At 39.3% G+C, this 23,107-nt stretch overlaps 1 protein-coding gene across 2 annotated transcripts in view; it reads right to left on the bottom strand.

The window, feature by feature from the left end:
• atp2b1a (ATPase plasma membrane Ca2+ transporting 1a) overlaps positions 1–22,430 on the bottom strand; it is a 130,169-nt gene extending 107,739 nt beyond the window's left edge. For both annotated transcript variants that reach the window (XM_084346117.1, XM_084346118.1), the window contains exons 1-3: positions 22,324–22,430; positions 22,120–22,182; positions 21,772–21,839 (exon numbers count right to left, since the gene is read on the bottom strand). The gene's annotated coding sequence lies outside the window, so the exon portion shown is untranslated. The remainder of the gene's footprint in view (positions 1–21,771; positions 21,840–22,119; positions 22,183–22,323) is intronic.
• Between the last annotated feature and the right edge of the window lie 677 nt (positions 22,431–23,107).

The raw sequence follows: 23,107 nt of genomic DNA, 5'->3' as shown, positions 1-23,107 counted from the left end.
AAATAATCACTATGTGCAGCCCTAATCCATGAGCAACTACACCATAAACCCAAGAGCGTTCCTAAAAAATGGAAATTGACAAAATACAAGAAAATGTACAAAAGCAAGAGTCATAAATCCATTTAACATTGGATTGGAAGTACAAATTAGTGGGAAATGAGAGAGAGAGAGAGAGAGAGAGAGAGAGAGAGAGAGAGAGAGAATTTGAAGGGGAAACAGCAGGACCCGACCTGGATTGACTTGAGGATAATTAGACCTAACCTTTATATGTTTCAATGACCAATTTAAATCAGCAATGAAATACTCTACAGCAAACTGAGAATACAGACAGAAGATTAGAGTTGTCTCACCTATTTAAAGGCAGAGTATCTAATTTCTGCCCAAAGACGTTCAGATCATTCTACAAGACACAAGAAGAAATGTTCACGTTAGCAAAATTTGGGGTAATGTAAGTAGACAACTCAACAAAAGATATAACTAAAGGTTTTGTCATTTTTAGACATCTTAATAAAAAAACTAATTGTTGTGCAACATATCTTGTGTCAGAGCTGAAAGTATGCTCTGATCCACTTGGATCTACTTGCTCAGGTATTATGCACATTTTCGAGCCACAGACCTGAGACTCATGGCAATAAAACAAGACCTGACCCTTATAGACTGAGTATAATTTGGTCTCAATCTGACTCAGATCCCATGTTGGGTTTTGATTCCTCACAATCAAGTAGAGACCTTTTCACTGAATGAAATGGCCAATGAAACAGGACAACAAATGGCCTGCCACAAAGAAACACATTTGCAACCATTGCTGATTAGAAGAGGTGGAAAATGTGAGTCACATCGCTCTCCTTTGTGAAAACTACAAACAGATTAGAGAGTCAGATTTGCCAAAAACCAAGAGTTCAGAATAGTGCTTCAGACCTAATGGTGCATGATCAGATGTCTGCTATTAAGACAATACAACACGTCTTTTACTACAGTCATTTCCTCAAGTATTTTGTAATGTGCGCTGTTGTTTCTCGAGTTACTTTACTACTTTTGTTTCCCCAAATTTCCATCTCATGTTCTAGCTAATTGGAAACAAACACCACATACTAATCCACTTTTCAACTTACAGTATATTATATGTATGTGTGCGTGTCTGTGAGTGTGAGAGAGAGATTGAGGGAAATGCAGAGCAAGTATTATCCTTGAAGGGGCAGTGTGATGTGATGCTAATCAAATGTGAAAACCACATTAAGTCAAAACCGCCCACAATCATTGCAAACTTGCATTAGGACGAGAGAAGACCATAAAAAAACACACACATGCATACATGCGTGGACAAACTTACAAATGCATTCAGACATGCAGCCCACTCTGCCTTCCCCTGCTATATTTCAGAGGTAGCAACCTTTTATGAACCATGCTGTTCATTGAATTTAATGGCTGTCTGCAAAATAACAATGTAAAATACTTTTTTTTTCCTGCACAGTTATTGATGCTCTTATTCTTCCCTGAGGGTGCACATACTGTTTCCTTCCTCTTAATTTGCTTCTATCAATGTGCAGTCAGAGTTGGACTGGGAGGCAGCGTGGCTTCATTTTCTCATTCGTCACTGAGGAAAAGACGATTTCTGCTGAGACTTTTGGAGACAGTACAGCATGTAGTACCTGTTGTTTAAACGCGGGTGTTACAGCTTCGAGTCAATAATCTCAAATGAGATAACAGAATGTTAATGTAGTTAAAGGGGAATTCTGGTATTTCTAAATCTTGGCCCTTGGTGTAAATATTTTGGTGTACAGAAGATTGGTCAAGAATCTGACCAGTTGACTGACTCAGTTCGCAAAGGCTGCAATGTAAACCTCCTGGGCAACTGTGGTCTTATGCACGGCAGTCAATGTTTTTGCCACCGACAGGCTGAAACAGTTATTTTTTCCGTGTTTTGACAACATTTCTCTACAGAAATAGAAAAATACCTTTTTGTTAAAGAATAAACTTTTTTTTTTGTTTAACTAGAAACAGCCGCTACGTCGCTCACGCCAACCAACACTAAATCTGGGTTGTTCGGTTGTTCCACCATCGCCGCCCCATCTTCTCGGTCAAACAGCCGGCCATTGCAGCCCGTGTCATGGCTGCCAGCTAAAGCGATCTACCGGACTGATTTCTAACTATTAGGCATTTACGCATCAAAATATGTAAACACGGGGGCCCAGTTTAAAAATAACTGAATTCCTCTCTGTTCCTTGCTGTGCTATGCTTATGTGAACTAATTGGCACAACATGTCGTCCAAACACATTTGAAGACAGAAGCGTATCTGGCTGTTCATAAAGTCCAGCCATCATACCAACCCAAAAATCATTAAACTAGGCATACTGGCGCATACTTTCAGAGGGTCTTAACTTAAAACTCACTGTTTTCATGTCTACTCTCTCTTCTCTGAACACCCGGCCAGTCTCTACATAAAAAAAATTGTCGCATTGCCACCTCTCTGATTGCGATGTCAGAAAAGTGTGGAGGGACAAGTGCTAACAACTTTTTTTTAAGTTTTTGATGTAACTGTGTGCATCAGATAATCATGCATCTAATCAAAAGTGTTAGAAAAATAGAAAATGTTATAGACAATGACAGACACAAACTGATTAATCAGAAAATGATTAGCTGAATTATGAAAGTGATTGTTAGCTGCTAACATATTCAAATACATGAGATGATTCACTGTTAACGATGGTGGTTCGTCCACAAAACAGAGAGCATTTCTGTTTAACATCCACCAGGATTTAGGATATAGGACTTTATTAGGATCCCCATTAGCTGATGCTGAACATCGGCTACTCTTCCTGGGGTACACGGAACGTAAAAGCATGACAACAGATAAGACACTTACGCAAAAACAACCACATGATGTTAAAATAACAACGTACAACTCACAATAGTCTTTCTCGCAAACATGTTACTACACACATTTTTATTTAAAAGCACATATATGTATAAATAAGAAGTGAATATACACAAAGAGTGGAATCTTACAAAATATTGATGTACATAGTTTTGATTATAATCATTAATATACCGTTCTATTCTCAAGACAATACATGTAAACTGAGCTTTAATTTGCGTTTATATTTGTGCGTGCATGTACTCTTGTCCTCTCTCCTCCAGTCTCTTGATTTTCCTCTTTCTCACACCCTTGATTTGCCTCACTCACTCCAGCTCGGCTCTCACTGTGTCCTACCTGTACACTCATAATGGTCAAGTAGACGCAGATGCCGGGCGGGAGGTGGATGTGAGAACTGAGCGCAGTCAGAACCAATTTTTATCATCTCCTCCCGCAGCCACACTGACATGGCTCTCATTTTCCAAACCGTTTCCAATCTCCACCACACATCCACCCGCGCGTGGTACAGGCTCCTTTTAAAATGTAATCTGTTACGGATTACTGAGCACCCGCTCGAGATTTGACCCAGCAATATAATCCTTTGTGTTGATCTAACATAATCTGATTTCTCTCAATTACTTTGTCTCAAAAATACATGGAATATGACGCTAAATGAACAATGTACTCCGGTTACAGGCTCATTTGCATAGCATAGTTTTCATATAACATTGTTGTACAATGACGCACGATCACAAGATAAGACGTGATTGTGGTCTTCAAGTCAAATGTGTCTCTTTGATACAATAATTTATAAATTTTTACGTATTAAAGTGACCAATTTAATATACTCAGATTACTGTAATCCTAGTACATGTTTAGTGTTATTCATCTTACCTTCACACACACTCAGACACACACTCACACCACAGCCACCCGCTGTCTCTCCCCTGCAGTGATGTTTTTATCATCCCTCCAGCACACCAGGAGTTGTCTTGAATTTGTTCTCCACTATGGCTCCTATCTGACAGCCTGATGATCTGAATCGCTGCTCTTTATCTCCCTGGGTTCGAGCCGAATCAAAGGAGGACAGAGCACTTCTAATCTGATCGTGATAACTTGGGAGACCTGTACAAAACTCAAGGACATTACAGATTTTATCATGATAGATTCATGGGAGTAAATGTCATTTGGTCTGATCTGAGAAAATCATCATATATATAAGAGCTGGTATCAAACTCCATAATGCGTACCAGATTTTTCGAAGACAAATGGATTCCACACTGCAACAAGTTTGTGTCAAGTCATTCCTCATCAACTGACTCACGCAGATGTTATTGTAGTAGAGCATCAAGCCCGTTTTATATTATCTTGAGGCTGGAGGCAGCGTGTGCTTTTACAGACCGTGATTTTTCTTTTTACCGACTCTAATCGGGACACAAATAAGGGTCAGAGCACACAGACACAGTTTCAGATTGACAGATGCAGACTAATGGTTTTCTATTTTTAAAGCCTTACGAAACGTAATTTCTTTTCTCAGTCACTGCGAATCGCATTGGAGAAAAAGCATGTATGGAAGATCACTAAGACGGTTATTTTTTTGGTTGGTTTGGTTTATTGTGTGCATGAGGCACATGGTTTCTACTTAGTATATACAAAAAACGATTTTCACTCTAATTTTATGTCCCCAAATATCCGAAAATGAGTTATTAATGTTTTTCAATCAAGTTTTAACCAGGTATAATTAAAAAGGACAAAAGGTGATAATCTTTTTTTTCCCTTTTTTTTTTTATCAGTAAAGTAACAATTTTGAGACACTAACTCTGATTACTTCTATGCTACCTTATACCTCAACTTTACTACAGTTGTATTTTTCACTTTGCTCCTATCACTAGTATTTACTTTACTGTATATCAGTCGCCCACTGTGCAGCTTAAACCGAGACTGTCTCCTTACACATGCAACCTATCAAATGTATAACAGTGTTTCTCACACATATACTTTGCTTGGGCGGGGCCAAGTATATTTCGCTGTCCGTTTTAGCATTTTATACTTTACTATCTACACTACCTGACTATCTCCTCCTAAGATACGAAGTGATATTGTGAGACAGGACGGGCCAAGGCTAACCGGTTAGCATTCTAACTTCTTTAGTAATCTCTGTAACACGACACATAAACGTCTTTGACAAAATGTCAAAACAGTTTGATAATTCCAGTCTTTAGTTTTTGATCAGATTAGAATAAAAGTCTTACATGATGAACCTTTAATGTATCAGTGATAATTATGTAATACCACATATGACATATCATAATTGCATGACAGTTTTTCTGCAGACTGAGTTCTTTTACTTTTGATACTGAAGTATGTTTTGCTGATAATACTTCTGTAAGTTTGCTTTTGAATGCAGGACAGTTACTCAGTGGATCTGAAAACTTCTTCCATCCGTTATATACAACATACACACTAAGTTCAAATGTTAATATATGTTTGGATTGTTTTGCAGAAGTTATCTAAAGTTCAAAACCGACATCAAGAAGAAAACTGTCAGAATACAAAACACTTGGCTGGAGCAGCTTTCATTCAGCCCGAGGGGGGGAGAGAGGATTATTAGCAGAATATTTATAGCTGTCCCAAAGCTAGAAATAATATTTCACACACACATACACACACGCACGCACACATAAATACACACTATGTAACTGCAATATGTCTTGTCGCTGGAGGCAGAGTTTTTAGCAGCTACTGTGAGTAAGCTGACCTAAATATGACATCAAAGCATATCTTTAAGATTTTTTAAACAATTTATATTTTTCTCTTCATATACTGCAGTGTAATGAACTGAACTACAGTGGCCCTAGGAAGAGCAAAAATTGCGTCAGCAGTCATGAGGCGGATAAATCCTATTGGACACTAAAGCTACAGCTAACATCCAAGAATGACTAATGCTTCTGAGCTGTATAGCATCATCATTGTTTGAGTGTAATGATATTGATGACCTTCCCAAGTCTAGATTCTATTGATCTGATCTTCAAACCAATTTCAGGCCAGATAGGAGTCTATAACAGTGCCCTCGTAATGCAATATGGGATGCATGTCCCTCATTTGTCATGGTAACCAGACTTAGATGAGTTAAATATAGAGGCTTCCGGTTTAGCAGAGGAGGGTTTTAAGGTCTATTCTTAGAATTTAGAGCTGGTTTATGCACAGCAGCATGCAAGCTGCCCTCTGAATCACAGCAGATGACGACAGTTCAGGAAATAACAATATGTATTTTATATAATTTATATTTTGGATGATTTTTTTTTAAAATGCATAATACACTGAAATATAATGCATCAATCTGAAAAGACAGTTTCAAAAATCCACGCTCCAATTATTGATAAATATATAAAATTAGCATGTCAGTCATGCTCACAAAGCAATAAGAACTGCTATCATACCATCAAATGTGATTTGAAAATAGTCCGTATGAAACTTTGAATTAAATATTGCAACTAAGAAGACAAGTTTAACTTTTTTATTATACAGGAGTTGATGAGAATTTGCTATAGTGAGCACAGATAAAAGAAAAACATCAACTACAAAGAAAAATACCGATTATATACCATTGTGTATACCACTGTATACATACATTTGCAGCGATATTGAGTGTTTAGTCATGTTCAGTGTTTTTTTTTCTCTCAACGCACCGCTCCCCAGCACACTGCCAAAGATTTCTGCCTGAAAAAATGTATATGGACACAGGCCCTAAGCACAGCACGACACTCAGAAGCTGCGGACTGCAGCAACAGCCCCGTCCTTTGACTTGACAGCAGTTAATATGTAACGTCGAAGGCGAAGCAGGTATCCTTAGGCCAGCGAGACCACAGCGTCAAGCTCCTGCTACTCAAGACATGGAAGATACGACAACAGCCAAATAACTACAGAGAGGCAGGAGAGATGGACGCTAAAGCTAAAACATTCTCAATCTTTTCAGCGTAAGTCACCATACTGCACCACTCCACAATGTCACACTTGGCCAAGGCAACTTGCACATGCGGCCCTGCTCCACAGGCCTACCAGGCAAACCATTGGGGCGTGAAAAGGTGGACGAAACAGACTGTAGTTGTCTGTTCTGCTTCATTTGTGAGAGGGCAGGGAGGACAAATCGTAGTGTTTGTGTGTATTTTTTCTGCTGTTTTTAATGTAGACTTATATGGCTAATTACAGCATATGACCGATTTTTTCTCAATGGCTGGAATTCTGTAATATTAATTGCCAAATTGGCCGCCATAAATAAAAAATCTAGTGTAAAATCTCAGAAATGTAATACATTTTTACTGAAATAAAATAATCACTAGTTCCACTCCTTCTAATGAGAATATTTTCTGGCTTGCTTGGTCTTCTATGACAATAAACTTAATATGTTTTTGGACTGCCAGCCAAAACAAGATGGACTCTGATAGCTTGTTATGGGCATTTTTTTGCTATTAGCTGACATTCTATGACCAAATGATTAATTATTCCTGAAAATTATCTGTACATTGACTAAAGCAGTCATTAAGTCACAGCCCTAAAAAATTTCCTTCCATGTCATTAATAGATTACCATTCAGCTAGAATGAAGCTCTTGTGTTTTTACAGCTGTAGGAAACAAGGGAATTACAAAACTCAAAGATCAAACTTAATGGACCAAGTTACTGCAAATCACAGAGTTGGAGCAGAAAGAAACAGATGTACAGAAGTGGAGTGATGACCAGCAACAACCAGCAAACAAACAGATATCTGGAGGATTTCCTATAGAATGAAGTGACAGGATACTAATGACCAATTAGAGTGAAGCTGGTAAGAATAGCCGGATCAACCATCAACACCCAGTGACAGGTGCTGCAGTGAGGGAACCCACCTACACACGCACACTCCAGCACACACACACGCACACACTGGGGCTCAGGTGTTTCTGGGACTTGCTTACACACTTGCCATGTGCCATGTGTCTGGCTGTCTCCCCTGCCAACAGCACACAACACACACACACGCACAAAAGCACACACTCATGCAGCCTGGGGGCAGGTTTGGAGCGCACACAAACCCATACGCACGCATGCAAACCTTACACACAGTGACACTATTATCCTCTGGCCTTGGATGCCAAAATGAGTACAGGGAAGCAGTATGCCTGTGTGTGTGTGTGTGAGTGTGTGTGTGTGTGTATCTACAGCATGTGTGTGTTGACAGATGATATGCTTAAAACTGACACCACCCACAGTCTCCCAGTGACAGCAGGTTTCATCACAAGGCCCAGACCTTTGTGAACTTCGATGGTAGACAGTAGATTGGGAACAAAACAATTTGTCATGGCCACCTATTCACACATAAAGCCATTGTACAGCATCTGTGATGGGAGCTTGTTTTTTCCATGTTGTAAATAATTTATCCATTGTTATCAATTATATATCAGCAGGATGTAATGCAGCGCTGTCAATGAACAAATCAGTAATTCCTCCTTGTTTGCATGAAAACCAAAAATAATTCCTCTCCTAGTCATAATACAGCAACAACTGTTTTTGGGGGACTTAAAATGGCGTTAGTCTTGATTTGAGTGTTCACTGGATATTGGAAGAAATTAAATATCCAATCTGTTTGAATTCAAAATGATAAATGTTGCAAACATGGTTTTCCCTGCATGGAGGAATTTTTGGCGCCGCCCCAAACAAGTTTTTAGCCAACACCGAGGAAAATCAAAAAGGTAAGATGTGAGAATAAAAACAGCAATTTAAATCCTCTCTACATGTTTTTTATAGCAATTTATCAGAAAACAAGCAAAACATCAACTTAAACACAATGTTGTTCACCTCTGTTGTTGTAAGCAAGATCAACAAACACAAGCGTCTTTGCCTACTCCCAATATCCAAGAAAGTGAAGACCCAGTGGATTAACTTTATATTTGATGGGAATATCTCTACAACAACTGGAAAACTTTTAAAGGTGTGCCCTAACCATTTCACTTCGAAGCTTAGGTTAACAAAGGTTACTTTTTATTTTGTAGGTTAACCTGTTGAACGCCAATATCAGTAATGTGGCTCATGTCTACTGTAGCATGCTGGAGCAATGTTGGGGTATTAGTATTAATTTTAGTATTATTATCATTATTTTCAGCTCAGCTGGCTCTGTTATTAATGAGACACGAATGCTTCTTCTGCTCTGTGATCCACGCCAGTATGTACATGTACCATGACAGTGACTATTGTACTTATACAATATACTTCTACCAAATAATTTCCCTTTTAGTTTTGTAATACCGTGACATAATACTGTCAACGTAAAAAAACAATAACAATCCCATGATTTCAATTTGAGATCATATCACCCACCACTACAACAACAGTTATAGTTAACATTTGATATCATAGATGATCAGTAGATGAAGAAACAACTTCCAAATCCACTGAGTAGCCACAGAAATACAGCTAACAAAAGTCACAACAACTGATTTAAAAATAATGGATTCACACAAAGTTTGTGTCAAAAAAGAGTAAAAAGAAAAGAATGTTGCATGAAAAGACAACTCAAGTGAAGCCAAACAGGGACGTTTCCATTTTTCGGTTTTTGGCCAGATATTATCCAGGCACCTTGATATATTGTATGTGCATGTGTGAGTGCGTGCACACAGTGGCCTTTGCAGTGGATTAAATAATTTGGTGAATCAAAGCAGCATTATGAGTGTCCCCTGCTCTGTTTAATGAAATTGCATTTCATAATCATCGGTGGTGAGATAGTAAATTTAACCTCAAAGCAGCAATGTGATTCAGCGGCCCTTTTTACCTTGGCATTTCACCACACGGGAGAGAGAGAGGAGAGAAAGAGAGAGTTACTTGGTTCACACACATCCATTTCAGTGTTACATAATAAGACAATCTCTTCACTCTACTTTCAGGATGTCAATCAGGGATTGTGGCGAACAAACGGCTGAGAGCGCAAGCTCGACTCAATTAAATGTCAAATCGTGAAACTGAGTTGAGTCTGAACGAGCTGGATAGGAAATGTTTTCCTTTCACACGCGCTTTCTGCCAGGACGAGGACACATCTCGTGTATTGTTCTGCAACAGAGGCAGGTTGATACATTAGCCAAGTGAGTAGCTGTTGGTAGCTAGAGAGCTGACATGCTGGTAATTAGTTTTCCTTGGCAGACTGGAGGCAGGTGGGGATGGTTCGCTACAAGTTGACATTACCAGCTGTCAGAGTGCCAAGAACTTCAGTTTCAAGTCCCCATCCTCTCGTTTTTTTTCCCCCATGTAGACACTTTCAGTCTCTTTTCTCGCCCCTTCTCTTTGAGACAGTGAAACACATTTCTCAGCTTCAGATGGTTAAATATTGAGGTGTCCCGGTGGAACAGTGGTCTGAGAGGGAATTCAGATATTGGTATTAGCGGACAGTTCGAAGCCTATCAGTTCACACCTGGCAATAACAAGCATCTCAAATGACCACTAGTGATTGGATCTCACTTTCCCACTTTCTGTGCAAATTAACACGTATTTGCTTCAGCTGAATTGCCACTTAAAGCTACATTTTGTTTATAGATCAAATTTTAAATTCATGATATTTTGCATATTTTATTACATGGGTTATTTAGTGTGTTGTGTTCAATGTTATCATGTCTGTCCTGCTGTACTGCGAGGTCATCAAGACAAGTCCTGAACAACTGTTAGTGTGATGGAAATAAAGTCAGTTCAATCTCGACATAAGCAGATACTGTAGCCAGGAGGGTTTATGTTAATAATAAGTGAGTTAGTGAGTTAGTTAGTTTTATGTAAAGAGTTAAAGAACAGAAATATTAGCAAAAATACTCTAGAAACAATTACAACAAATCTTAAGTATATTTTCAATATCATTATAATTATATGTATCATAAATGCAAACGTACACATGCAAAATAATCTAAAGTAATCTGATTTTTAAAATTTTAAAAGATCTTGTATTATATCTATATACTGTATTTAAGTTGGTACCACTTTCTAACAAGGCTCCTGTGTGCAGGGCTTAGAAGTGTATCTTTATTCATCGTTAATTATTTACTTATGCTTAATAGGTGACCTGTTTGCCACAAATAAGACATTTTTTTGGGAAGCCATTCTTGAAAATTAAGAAACATTTTGGTTTATAACTAATTCATGACGTATTATTGAAAGATTTATTAATCGCTAAGGTTGCTTATAAACCCTTTGTAAACTGTGACTTATTTGATTTGTACATATAGTAAAGAAAGGTTAACGGTTATCTCCAATAACACTTTAATTAATATACTGTATGTAGAGTATATGCTATAAGAAGCAGATAAAAGTGCAGAGTATCTGTGGATCAGATGTAACGGGCCAGTCTGGGTCAGATTTACAATGCTGTTCCTTTTATCCCCCTCAGTGTTGTCCCTACAGACTTGCAATACTGCATTTAATCCTTACAAGACATAAGACTGTGATGACCTTTGTTACAAATCCATAATTCCACACAATCCAAACCAGCATTGGTGTAATCCATCTTATTTGATAGCAAAAACAGCCCAGACTGGGGGAACCGAAAGACAGCGAGACAGTTACAGTAGAAAAATGGGAATGAAGGGGTGATGGGGGGAGAGAAATACAAAAAGGTTGATCTATTTCAGGCCTGGTAATCTGTCTAGAACACACAACGTCAGCGACGCCACATGTGTCTTCACATGTCACCATGACACCGTGAAGGAAATAGCGGTGCACTCAGTGGTGGGGATGAGCTAGAAAGGAAAATAGATCGGAGAAATCAATGGATGCAGGAGCTTTTCTTAGCATGGACTCACTTCACAGACCTGCAGCACACAACATGGAGCAGCTGCAGGTGTGTGTGTGTGTTCGTATGAGAGAGACAGAGAAGGAAACAATGATGTAGGTGTAATTCAGTCGTACACTGCTACAGCTATACTGTACCTGTGGAACAACTAACAGGCATTTCTGTACATTGGGGAATTCAGAGTCCACTGACATTAAAGGAGAGATAGGGGATGCATGGTGGGTGGTCTGAGGTCGATGTGTGTGACAGATGAACCGTGAACCTTTGGTATTCTCACATCAAGAACATCATCGCTGGGACCTGGAGAGAATAAATGCTAAGAATAAAATGTGGAGCAACTCCCCTGGTGGATGGTCTGTGTGGAAAATAGAGCAAATGAACACAGACAGTGACATTCAAAAGAGTGTGACTTTGACAGGGTTACGATCGCCAGCACTCGCCAGTCCTCAGTAGCTCATCTCTTAATATTTACTTTGGATTTAGATGATTAAACTCTTACAGGTGATTAGAAAAGGGCATTTGTAAACAAATGAATTTGTAATAAGTTGTGGCTACTAACACAAAACAGAATTAATAAAAATTGGTCAGGGTTTTGCCCTGTTCTGGCAGAAAAGGGAGGTAAATAAAGATTTAATCTCTTTTGATTCATATAGAATCCAGTAACTTAGTCAGTGAGGACTTCCTGGATGAGAAGCAGCACAGGGGAGGCTCTTTATAGAGTGCGGGAGACATGAGGTTGAGCAGACTCATCCGTATTGGCTGAGCTCTGTCATGCAAATTTCCATTCTTGGATTCACAAATATGAGCGACTATGCCTATAGAGCCCTTAAGCTGCTTTTCATCTTCATTTTTTCTGCCAGAAATGCAAGGCATATCAACAATGGATGTTTTGAATGGTTTTAGTTCTCTCTCTAAAGTTTTTATTAAAGGATTGTAATGCCGCATCGGACTCGGACACCCTGTCCTAACCTTCCTGCCCTCAATGGAGGGAATCAATTATTTGTTCAGAGAGGATTGAATGGAAGGATAGCTCATACTAGCTTTATGAAGACGATGGTGAAATGACTAACTGATCTGACCTCATCAGGGGTTAAGGTTATTCAATAACTTTTCCAGCTAGTCTAGTTCACTCTATGTGGACTGCAACTACTAGTTACAACCTAATACAAAATTACACTTGTATGTAAGCAAACAATTGACTCCCCTGACCGTGTCACATTCCCATACTGGCCCTACACTGCCCTACCAATTATGTGCATATTGTGTCTTGTGGACGCATCTTGCAGACATACAAACCCATAGCAGACTAGTACATCTCACATGATGAGGAGCAGGTGTGGTTAAAGGAAGTGAATGCTGTATATGATATTTATCAAATCTTCACTATTAGGACAGAAATACTGAATGCAGACAGTATTCGTCATTTGTCACAATCCTCAATCCTAAAATTTCACAGTAAGACTTCTATAATAAGAGAGACGTACTGCTTAACACCAAGGACGGATTCTGATACCCAAATCTGTTTAAGCTGATCCAATCCTGACTGGCTTTCACTGTGGATGAGTGTAAAATGATGAAGTCTTTCACTGCACCGTTTCTCTGTTGGATCTCTCAAAGTAGTACAAGAAAATTATCTCGCTCATCCAGAGCTATAATCCATCTTTTTTCCGGACAATGCTCCTCCTGGATTCGACTGACGGTGTCCCGGTGAACCACGAGCAAATGAAGCACCGTGAACTCAATCCAAACCAATCATCCCAAACAGCCCGGTCGTTAGCCACCCCAGATGTTAATACATGCTGCTCATTTGCATATGGTAATGAGGGAGATGATTCAAAAAGTGAAATAAAGGGTTAGTACTCGTTTCTGTCTGTATTCATGTAATTTGTGAGAGTTTGTCATCTCGCTCAGAGCTGGAACTATTCTTTCTTTGTGTTCTTTAACAAGCGTGGATCTCCCTCGGGAGGCGAGCCTGCAGACTACACATGCAATCTCCAAAAGATTAATGCAATCGTGTGCTTCTAGTATATGTACTGTATCTGCACACAAGATAATGCCTTTAGAGACAAAGCGGGATGTTTTCTCAGAGAGGCATTTTGTTTCCCGCAGATAACATGGAATATTCAATGAAGCCAACATCAAATCGCATGGTAGACAGAATTAAATTGATTCAGGAGCTGGCTGCTGAACACAACGCTGGTTTTTGTTCTAGCTGCGTTGGGTTTTATGCCATCAAGCGCGATGTCCATTGATTTTTGATTTTACCCGTCCGTGTCACAGTTACGCCTAACGAGCACGGAGAAAGCATGAGTTCAAAAATTGTGCTTTCTTTCTTTTGGGTGAGAGGCTTTCAGCGGGGTTAGATGTTAACATTGGATTCCTAAGAGAGGCCAAAGTCATTTCCCGCAGGAAGAAATAAGGCAAAAGAGGGCTGATGAGCATAAAGCATTTTGGGCTTTTTTGAAAGTACCCTATGTCAGAATATGGGACAGTCAGTCAAGCTTGTTGCACTTACTCAAACTATGCTTTATCATGACCCTGGCACTCAGAGAGTGAATGAAAGCCCTCTTCCTAATAAAAACAGTACATTATTCACAACTCTCTGGAGGGCTTGCTGCTTCTCTGCCTTGATGAAAAGATGCTACCTTGGCAAATAACAAAGTGAGCTTCTTTTTTAGACTCTGCTGCCGTCACTCAATTATACACTGTCTTTTCAATAGAGGTCTTTGTGAAGCTTCAGCTCTAATGCAACACATTCATACTCCTTTGCTTTGAAGGGAATGCAGTCGTTTCTGTATGTTCGCTGTTTTTTTTTTTTAATAATCCGTCGTGGTGAATTCAGGTGACTATCCCTCATGTGAAAACAAAGCGTTGTTTACTTCTTTCTCTTTCAAGGGCGTTTAGTCTGCTTTCGTTGGTGAGTTTTGAGCAAACATGTCTCCCCTGGGAAGTATTTTTCAAAAGTGGCTGTCCTCGGAAATTCATAAGTGGATATGCTGAAGGACATGACATGTTATACAAACATGACAGTTTAGGGGGAAAAAAGCCGACCGCTGTGAGTCAACAGTTATTGAAAGAGTCGCTGTCGTGTTGCGTGATCCATTATTATTGATGCTTTATATTGATACGCTGGTGTGTGTTTACTTGCAGATGAAGACTGTCCTTACTGACAAACAGGATTGTCACTGTTAAATCTATATATGTATTCATGTAATGTTTGCTGACACCCTGCTTTTGCTTTAAAATATACATCACTTTTACCTGTAATGTCAATAATGCTGGAGAGGAAGGTCACTCACAAGGACTGCAATCTTTTCTCTTTAAATAATCATTTCTCTGCTACCTTGAAGGCAGGTGAGACAAGCCTCAAAAGATCTCAATTCTTGTCGAATTGACTGTGATTATAATGGAGAATGACTGGGATTCAATCTGCTGAAATCAAAACTCTGACGTCAATAAAAAATCTCGGATACCAGGCAACAGCAGCAACAAAGAAAAATAGAAATATTGCATCACGAGAAACTGCTGGAATGGACCACTCAAATACTGTTTCCATGGTAAAAGCACCACTCTCTGCTGCATGGCATTGACTGACAGCTGCGCCCGCCTGGCATGTCACCAAGTATCATTTAGGAAGCTATATTTTCTGCCTCCGTCCTACTTTCTAGTAAACACAAATTGATCTATGATTATATGCTGGCAAACAATTAATCACACAAGCACACACTTAAGAGCCTCGTACGCCGGTTTGTTTTGCTCACTGTGCATTTAGTGTATTGGTGGTTCTATCAATATTAAAGTGCGCCATGCCTGCACCTCCAAACACTATTTTAGACTCTCAGTAGGAAGCGACGGGAGACTGTGCCTCACACGGAGCACTCAGATGGACCATCAGCCCCCTACTGATGGACATGCAGTGACTTCATACTCTGAGGAAAGCTCACAACCGAAAACATCAGCCCCTCTGTTGTCCCAATAAATATTATGTTTAAGTACAAGCTAAAGCAAAAGGGCCAGAGAAATCACGAAAAACTTGATTTGAGTCAATAAAACAAGTCTGTTTTCTTGAGCATTTTGATTACAAGAACATAATTTGTCATATTTTTTGTGCTTTTTTCCAAACAAGCTTGTTGATTGAGAGAAAATGAAATGGTAACAAGTTTTCAAAGGTGTTACTTTACCTGTGTTTTTTTTCTATTTGAGTCAGCGAAATGAATCCGGTGGTTTTCTGATTGAGGTTTAATTCACACTGTGAGCAGCAGCCACTGGCTCATCACTGAAAAGGTAAAAAATATATATATATATTTTGCAGCTGGTAGAAATGAAGATAATGAATGCACAGAGGAAGCCAACATGAATATTTGTGACTCACATCACGCCACTGTACAGTAAATACATATCTAAGTGTCTAGTGTGGCTGTGTTAGTGAATAATATCACATATGGGTATACATATTAATATAAATGTGCTCTAAACGTAATGATCATAATTGCTTTTTGAGGATTCCGCTGACTCAGGCTTGTGTCATTAATGAACTAATGGTAGATTTCTAATCAACACTAAGTAGTCAGTTTAATAACACGATGACCTACTTGACTTGAACGGACATAAAATGGTAAGTATTGGTAGCAAGATAATCGAACATAGCTTAGTCTCAACTTAGTGAAGTGCAACAGTTGAAGGGGCACAAAACGAGTAAACAATGTGCTTTTAAAAAAAGGCAAAATTATGTTTATGTAGTACTTTTTTGTTTTGACAATGACATTTTGCAGGAAATGTGACTGCTTTAGGCCTGCAAATAACGATTCCCATTACTATTGATTGATCTGACAATTCTTCTTCTCACGTAATCGCTTCAGTTAGTCTATAAAATGTTAAATTAGCAATTACAATTTCTCAGAGGCTATGGCTATGTCTTCAGTTTTCCTGTTTCTCTAACAGTCTAAAACCTTATTTTTATTTTAGCTGTAGCCCATTAATATCTGGCCTTTATTCTTAAATAATGACTGAGGCAATGTGATTGTGATTTTGGGCTATTTAAATAAAACAGACTTGACTTTCTGCAGCTGATTCATTCAAAACTTCTCCTCAATACCTTGATTAAAAAACATAATTTGGGCAGCATTATGTTTCCCTGAAAAATTTATTTCCTGTTGCAAATTAGTTTTATATAACAGTAAGTTCTAGGAGATATGGTTGAGTGAGGAAATAATGGTTAGTTACTCAGTTCAGGATCTGTTTTAAAACATCTATTATGGTTGCAACGGTATGAGATTTCTTTGTATTTTCACGGATTTTACAGTAACCATCCCAGACAATATCACGGTTTCACGTTATCACAGTATTTGGTATTACACAACTGTTATTATTATGACCCTTAAAGATATGAAATAAGCTTTTCTCTTTGAACAAAGACATGAAACTTGATATAAATGTGGAATATTTTAAAGATACTAACTAATGTTGATAAGCAAATATACATGGTATGATAATTATCAATTTTCATATCAGAATATACCTTGAAACCGGTATATCAGCACCACCCTACCATCTAGCAGTCTGTTATGAAGTGGCTTGTTAACTACTGTATGGTACTTGATTGAGGAACTACATGTTAGCATTTGTATTTAATACAGTAGCAGTTATTTGCTTATTTGTTCCTTCCTTATTCAGTATTTTGTAACCTTAATGTTACCAACTGAATAGTTAACTTCCTCAAGATTGACCTTATGTACTTACATGGGGTTTTTACACATCTATCATTACACATGCAATGCCAGAAAATCCTCTGTGTCGTACGCAGCGTAGTCATGAATCATTCTGTGAGCACATCACATAAATAACACATTGATTACAACTAAGCCTACATCATGAGCTTAAGCCTGTGAGGTGAATTCTTTTTAATAGTTTTTTTCACTCTCCGGGCTTAATTACACATGCATAATGCCTGCTATTTATTATGCATCTATTTTTGTCAATTAGCGATAATGAAACACTATGAGGTAAGATTATGTGGAGCCAACAGAGCGTAGTGGTGTTTATCTCGCTGCAGAGATAAGGGAGAAGCATTTCTGGGGAAAATGTGAGCTGCCAAAGAAGAAGCAGTGATGGGAAAGAGTCACGGTTGGAATAACACTAGTGGGAAATATTTAGGGTGCAGACAGAGAGCTGAACCAGTGTGCAACATCGCCCCTCTGTTGCAACAGAGTGCTCATGTTTATTCATTTTGGCATCATGGCCAAGAGGTCAACAGAGGTGTGTTTACAGAAAATCCCTAATTCCCATAGTGGTATGCTGGCAAGAGATACTATCATAATACAAGGAGGCTACCAAGTTCAAGCCCTCAGAGGTCTCTTAATCTAATAGCTAATTTGCCAGAATTAGCATAAAAATATATCATCTACGTTTTTGAAGTGCCTTTGAAACGCTTTGTTTGCATAGCTGAAATGCTTTGTTTAAATACACTGTTTAAACACTCACACGACCTTTGGCTGACCTCAAACATTCAGACTAACAACTGCTGATGTGACCTTTGAGCTCTCAGTTGACAAGGGCAGATCTGAAGCGGCTTCACCTGGCTACATCCCCCACCCATACCATAGATATGGCACAATGGGCCATTGGTTATTTTGGACAAATGTCACCCTCCCTGCAGCCAACCGTGTCAACCTCCCCCCCCCTGACAGTCAGGAAGTGCGAGTTCACCGCGAGGTGCTCGCATCCCTCTGATTCTCCTCTGAACCCTGCAGCATCAAAACACTTCACACCTTGCTGCGTGGTTAGCTTCACACGCATTGAATACAGTAAACTTTCAATTAAAAAAACACACAAAACCTTCATGCATGAATCCACACGTCCCTCTAAATACAACACTTGCAGGCACAAAACCCCGTCTCTGATATCTACACCGACATCACCCACCCTCTAGCAGCACCGTCTTTCTTCAAATGTCATATGTGAAGTGCTTGCGTCCTGGGGACAATGAGGGGTATAGGGTTTCCTGGCAAGACTTAGCAGCACCCAAACTTAGAACTGACTCCCTAAGGATGTTGGTATGTGTGTGTATGTGTGTGTGTGTGTGTTCATCTGTTGATAGGTGGGAGATACACCGAACAGTAAAATTAGCTTCTTGCCAACAGCCTTTGACAGTATGTTCCAGTTATATCCTTCATGTGTTACGGAGGTTAGAATACCAGACCACCACTCGCACAGATACCATATTCAATGTTAAGAAATACTTGTTCAGTGTGCTGAATGACGATATTTATAGTTCTGATGCCAGAAAATTTAATTTTAAGTCCCTAGAAATACTAAACTAGAGTTCTCCCTTCCCTCCTCTTCATCCTGGCTTTGAAGTGATCCCTTATTAACAAAACTCATAATCCAGTCTTTTCTGAGTTATTTTTAACAATTCAACAGAAGAGAGTGAAACACTGCACCAACAAGGGCCCTGTTCACATTTGGTATCAACATGCATACCAAGTGATCTGACCACAAGTGGACGGCTTCGAGTACAGGTGTGAACACCCCCCAGCTCGCATTGAGGACGCGTTTCAGATCTGATCGCACCACATTTGGAGATGGTCTACGCCACTTGTGACCATGTGTCCTGGGCCGCATTGAAGGCCTGCCTACTCAACTGACGGCAGAACAGGCAGAATGGATTTCACCATTTCCACTAGTTTATTAAAGATGACAATATTTTATTAGCTTTTGGGGATGATTTGAAATGCTTTCGGTTCAAACAAGCTAAGCCAACTAATGTAAGCAGGTGCAGCAGAGAGGGACACATAAATAAAAGATGGGCTTCACACACACCACTGTTATGTTCCCACAGGGTGTATGTCCTCACCACAGATAACACTGATTTATGTGCTGATATTAATAATGACCTTTGGGGAAAATAATGGCAGTATGTGGTAAGAGCTTTCAAATCATTATTGAGCCTTTTGGCAGCATCAAATAAGCAGCAAACTCGCCTCCAGTGTCTGCTCAGGTTTTCTGGGCTATAAATGATCAGTAAGTATTTTTCGGCCTTCTCTTCCATCTTCTTCCTCTTAAATACACTCATGTACTTAATCTTTCAATCACACAGATCTGTCAGTGTCACTCCTAAGCTGGTTAAGCACCATGAGACCGAGAGCTTACAACCTGAACCCTTAAAAGACACAAGAGGGCTTTGATTTATGTGCAAATGGCAACAAAATGACTGAGGTGATGCTTTTTCATCTCTCTGAAGTCCCTGCTGTTTATGATGGCTCCAATGATCGATGGCGGGGAAATTACAAGATTCACTCATGTTCATATATGGTTGTGACTCACATCAAGCTTTATCACAGAATATCTTGGTTGTAAATAGATGAGATTGTGGAGAATGTCAGAGTGTGAGAAACAAAACAACTGCCAAATTACACAGAGCAGGAACACAACTCTGTGTAAGCTTATCATAAAATACTGTGGGTGGTCCGTTTGTTTGGAGGCACCGATACCTTCCTTTTAAGGCAGTCTGGGTCTGGATGTATAATCCACATCAGTTTTTTTAAATTAACAGCTATTACAGCAGCCTAAACAAACAGAAGCAACTGGACAAAGGTGCCAAAACCCTTTTAAAACAAATAAAACAGGTTGGATATTAAAGACCTAGTCTGCATATTGATGAAGTTATCATGTTTATGTGAAGCCGTAAGCCCACTTTAAGTCATAGTGAGGCTGCACAATTATTCATATAATAACTGTGAAGTTTGTCACTTCCATAATTATTAATTACACTTGATGTGTTGAGATACTTTACTCTGTGTTCAGCGCTCCGACCAGCCACTTCCTATTCGGTCACAATCTAAAATGTCCGGGTGCAAAATAAAAATGTTGATCTTAAAAATGTATTAAAAAAAGAAGAAGAAATAACTTAATTGTTATAGACATAACAGCACACATTGAATCAGAGATTGCATTTCCTTGAATGTGATGATGTTCCTGTGACAAGACTGAAATTTACTACAAATATTGAGCACAAGGGCTGTGGATTAAACATGCATGCCTCTGCACACAGATTCTAGACACAGGATGTGGTCTACCAACTGTCAGTAAACGCTAAGAGAGCCAGACTGTAGGACAACAGAGAGTGCACGGCAGGCTGTGTGGGCAATTTCAGAGAGAAAGGTCCTTGAGCATACAGTAATAAATGTGAACAAAAAATCTTAGGATGACTGTTCCAGTAGCATGTGAGATTAAGACGGACACACAACTCTGACTTCACCCATTGGTTTGAAGACTATAGCGCTTTGATGTCTCGAGTTTGGCATTACGGTCGTTGCCATCTTGTTTTTATAGGAGTGAGAAGTGACTATAATTGCACAAGAGAGTGGAGCTGGGGCGGATGTCCTGATCTGATCTGACAGAGAACCCAAGGACACGTCAGGGTAGTGACTTCTCAACCACAAGGTAGAAAACTAACATCAAGCTGTATTGAAGAAGACTTGAAACCAGCGGCTGAGACACTAGTGACTGAGGAAATAAATCAAGTGAGAAGTAGGGGCGTTTTCTCATAAGCTTACATACAGTCAGACGTCTTTTTGAAACCAGTGGAGTCGCCCCCTGCTGGCCATTAGACAAAAATGCACGTTTAAGGCAGTGGTTTCACTTTTCATAACTGCAAAGCGGTGTCCGTATTTAATACACACATGATCCACAGGTTTAGGAGATAATGAAGACCACACCTATGATGATGAAAGACAAATGAAGGCACGCCAAAGTAAAACAGAAACACACAACTTATCCCAACTGCTCAACTAATGCCACAGTCAGTTTTGCCAGTTCTGTGAGCTCGCCAAGCAAATTAATTATATCAATACGTGCCCTGAGGTGAAATATATAGAGCGGGATTCAAAATGGAGGCACATTTGAAGCTTTTTCCTCTTTAAACTGGTGAGCTTAGGAAACTACCATTTTAAAACACTACAGCCTGCAACGCACATTTTACAGCTTACAGCCGCCCTGCAGGTAAAGTGGCACTCGTGTAATAAAAGCTGCTTTTTAAAGTGATGTGGTATTCCATAAGAAGATGTGGCTTAAATATAACACACTCGAAATCACTAAAATTGAATGCCAATTGCACTCACCTGAGACCCTGTTGCCCTCTCTCTGCCTCTGTCCTCTTGTCTCTGCCCTCCTACTGCCACTGGGTTTTCTGCACATAATAGATTTTTATAACAATATAGTCATATACAGCAAAAACAGAGTGCCATAACTGTTTTATTTTATTTAGCTACTGAATTGTATTCCTGATTGAATGGTTAATAAGAAAGGACATTAGCATTATTATCATGAGACACCAATTATGCTGGCTTCCATAAATTATAAAGGCTGATGTGAAAATATTAAATCACGAAGCATCTACTGTTAAATATGTGTACATTATGGAAAACTTCCTTATAATTTGGGAAAGAAAAGTCGCTTTGAAAACTTACCTGAGCACCTGCAGCTCCACCTGCCTCCTCTGGCGCTGGCTCCATGAATCTCCTGACGCTTAGCTAAAAATAAAGTAAGCTAGCGTTAGCATTAGCTAGCGTTAGCTGTTGACATTGTTTATGTCGTTATTTTACAGCTAACGCGTCTTTTTCCGTGGACCTCAGTTTGAGTGTTTTTAATGTGTTTATTAAGGCTTAACTTACCTTATAAAACGGCAACGTTGGTTGAAAATATGAAACCAAGGGCAGCTAATGCTCACATGCTAATTAGCTAGCTGCAATTAAACGTAGTTCAAGATAAAGATGGCGCACTTCCGGTTGGCTAGCCTTGGTAAATTGACTAAAATAACCTGGATTCATGTTTTCAGAGGTATAATACAGCTGTAGGAAGTAATTAGATGATATAAGGAACACATTTCAGGTGGGATTTTTACATTTTAAATGAAGTAGAAGTACACAAGCATTATCAGCAAAAACTATTCAAAGTAAGCAGCATTTTAATGTGGCTAAACACTGATTAAGGAGGAGCTCGCTCTAAATATGTACTGTTGGGTTATAAAGTATGTTTTTTTCCATTAAAGTAGACAATATATGTAATAATATACAATATAACCTTGTGAAATGTAGCAGAGTAGCAGTCTAAAGTGACATTAAGTGAAAATAATCCAGTAGCCTACAGTACAAGTAGCTCAAACTTACAGTGGGCCTGCTCGACTGAATAAACTATACGGCGTACTGTATACTGAACAGTAGCTCTGTCCCTCGGGTCTTGTCTTGGGAACTGGAGGCTGGCCTGTTCAACATCAACTCGCATCATGTTATGGAGTGTGAACTGGAGGCTGGAGAGGTGCCAGATCACCTCCTGGGCACTGCTGAGATGCCCTTGAGCAAGGCACCCAAACTCCTAACAGCTTGAAGTGCTGACTGTGTGTCCTGCCTGTCACTCTGACATCCCATCACTTATACACTACATCAGTGCTTTCTTGGG

This window comes from Pagrus pagrus, assembly GCF_965226575.1.
Source record: "Pagrus pagrus genome assembly, chromosome: 23".
NCBI classification, from domain to species: Eukaryota; Metazoa; Chordata; class Actinopteri; order Spariformes; family Sparidae; genus Pagrus; species Pagrus pagrus.
This window is presented reverse-complemented; position numbering and strand designations above follow the sequence as displayed.